This window comes from Peromyscus maniculatus, chromosome 5 (assembly GCF_049852395.1).
Source record: "Peromyscus maniculatus bairdii isolate BWxNUB_F1_BW_parent chromosome 5, HU_Pman_BW_mat_3.1, whole genome shotgun sequence".
Taxonomy (NCBI): Eukaryota; Metazoa; Chordata; class Mammalia; order Rodentia; family Cricetidae; genus Peromyscus; species Peromyscus maniculatus.
Window position 1 is genome coordinate 134082288 of NC_134856.1, and position 3043 is coordinate 134085330.

The 3043-nt window shown below is 37.4% G+C and overlaps 1 pseudogene; it reads right to left on the minus strand.

Annotated features, from left to right (window-relative positions):
- Window positions 1-705: 705 nt before the first annotated feature.
- On the minus strand, window positions 706-2116 carry LOC102903698 (transcription termination factor 1, mitochondrial-like; annotated as a pseudogene).
- Window positions 2117-3043: the final 927 nt, after the last annotated feature.

Genomic DNA, 3043 nt, shown 5'->3' on the forward strand with positions numbered 1-3043 from the left:
TGACAAAAAAAAAAAGCCTTTCAGGAAAGCTGGCAGATGGAAATGATTGGGCTAGCCTGGGAGATATGCAATGGATCTTCTTGTCATTTTTACACTGCCTGCCTCAAGTGTCTCAGTGTCTATGGACTTTGCAGACAGAAGGGACAGTGGTAGGAAAGACCATGGTTGGAGATTTCCTTGAGTGTCCAAGAAAGTGAGGACAGTTGGCAGTGCATGATGGGAGTGAACCAGAGTGAGCGAGGTAAGCAGTGAGGGTTGGTGAGAAGCAGGTCTCTGGGGCTTGTGGGTCCCCAATAACTCTGCTTTCAATGGTGCGAGAGCTGCTGGGGTTTCTGAAGAGCTGTGACATGCTCTGACATCATTTTCCCAGGATGCTTTGCCTGTTATGTAGAAAATCTACCATCAGGAACAGTGTTAGAAGCAGTGCTTAAATCTAGAAATTTAATCACTTTATAATTAATTTAGTATTAAATCTAGAAATTTAGTTAACCAGAGTCCATCTGGAACATGAGAAACACTGTTGATCATAGAAAGCATAATACACAGCTCTACTGTGCCTCATACATTTGTAATGGGCCCCTCTTGTGACCTACTCCAAGTTTTAATTTTTTTTAATCTTAAACATTTTTAAATATTTATTTAAAAAAATAAAACTTTTGTTTTTGAAACATCCAAACTGTGAATAGCACTACACTGCAAGATTCCTTGAGACTCCTCCAGTACTGTCCTATCCATTTAATCTTTTCAACTTAGCTTTATATCTTTTCTGACTCCAGGACAGGAGAACAATGTTTGATGAACTCAAGTCACATACCCAGAATGTGGCAACTCTTTGATTCAAGTTTTTTAAAGTATTTATGTTTGCGTCCAAAACCCTAGGAATTTCAATTATTTGTGATATGCTGATTTTTTCTTCTATAAGGCAGTCTATTTTATCATTAAACGTTTTCTCTGACAAGAAGATCAGGTTCAGATAGCTTAGGACAAACTTATGTACCTCCTCATCAGTTCATCTGAGAGAGAGAGTAGTTTCTCTTGGATATTTGTGTAGTTCCTTTTGATACAGTAATTGGAAAGATCTAGGATTCCAGCTCCTGGGCCACATATCAGAGGCAGCAGATTCTCCTTGTTTAAGTTGAAAGTCAACTGCAGAAATTCCATGTTAGTTTTCACCCATTTAGTGCTCTGAATTAAGATGGAAGGATTTTTAGAAATTACCTTCCTCAGAAAATCTGTGGAATCCTTGTGACCTAAGGATATACTGGTCTCCTGCAAAAATTCAACCATTTATTTATTCAAATTCAGGCTATTGGAGAAGGTTCTAGGGGTACTGGTCAATAGTCAGCACAGGCATTATTTAATCCAACAGAGCAGAGGAGCTTTATATTATTCTCTAAGTTTAGGTTGTTATTAGACTGAAAAGAGGATTCAGGAGAACGCTCCAAAATATTTACAATTTCAAGGTCTGATGCCGCAGTCTTTCTCCACAGCTCCCACCGTTTTGAAAGGCCTTCTGTTGTGATGTTTTGGCTCGTGGGTATCTTGATATACTACCAATCACTTTGTCACTAGCTCCTTTGGAAAGAAGGAATATCTCCAGCACCTGCTCACTTGTACCTACCCTGTTGAACACTCCAGACTGCCGTCTCCTCGCCATGTCAACATCAACTCCCATATTCAGGACAAATCTCTGTCACCCACCAGTCCCACAGCCGCTCAGACCCAACCAAGTAAACAGAGAGACTTACATTGCTTACAAACTGTATGGCTGTGGCAGGCTTCTTGCTAACTGTTCTTATATCTTAAATTAATCCATTTCTATAAATCTATACCTTGCCATGTGTCTTGTGGCTTACTGGCATCTTCATATGCTGCTTGTCATGGCAGCGGCTGGCAGTGTCTCCCTGACTCAGCTTTCCACTTCCCAGAATTCTCCTCTCTCCTTGTCCTGCCTATACTTCCTGCCTGGCCACTGGCCAATCAGTGTTTTATTTATAAAGCATGATATCCACAGCATTTGGTAATGTTATTTCTGTTTCTATTGTGTGGAACAATTTGAAGAGCATTGGTATTAGCTCTTCTTTGAAAATTTGGTAGAATACTGCACCGAAACCATCTGGCCCTGGGCTTTTTTTTTCTTCTTCTTCTTCTTTTTTGGTTGAAGACTTTTAATGACTGTTTTTATTTCCTTAGGGGTTATTGATCTATTTAAATAGTTTATCCTGACTTGATTTAACTTTGGTGTGTGGTACCTATCCAGAAAATTGTCCATTTTTTTCAGATTTTCTAATTTTGTGGAGTACAGGTTTTTAAAGTATGACCTGATGAGTCTCTGGATTTCCTCATTATCTGTTGTTATGTCTCCCTTTTCATTTTCAATTTTGTTAATTTGAATGTTCTCTTTCTGCCTTTTGGTTAATTTGTATAAGAGCTTGTCTATCTTGTTGATTTTCTCAAAGAACCAACTCTTTGTTTCATTGATTCTTTGTATTGTTCTCTTTGTTTCTATTTTATTAATTTCAGCCCTCAATTTGATTATTTCCTGGCATCTATTCCTCCTGGGTGAGTTTGTTTCTTTTTGTTCTAGAACTTTTAGTTGTGCTGTTAAGTCGCTAGTATGAGATTTCTCCAACTTCTTTATGTGGGCATTTAGTGCTATAAATTTCCCTCTTAGCACAGCTTTCATAGTTTCCCATAAGTTTGGGTATGTTGTACATTCATTTTCATTGAATTCTAGGAAATCTTTAATTTCTCTCTTTATTTCTTCTTTGACTCATTAGTGATTCAGCTGGGCATTATTCAGTTTCGTGAGATTGTAGGCTTCTGTAATTTTTGTTGTTGTTGAAATCTAACTAAATTCTGAGGTTCCTATTCAAGTTCCTAAACTTTTCATTTTCAATTTTTCCTCAGTTTGGGCTCTCTTTTTAATTCTACTTCTACTTTCATGTCTTGGACTTTTTCCTCATTTCATTTCACAGTTTTGTGTTTTCATTTATTTCATTAGTGGATTTATTCATTTTCTCTTTAAGGATTTTTTTTTTTT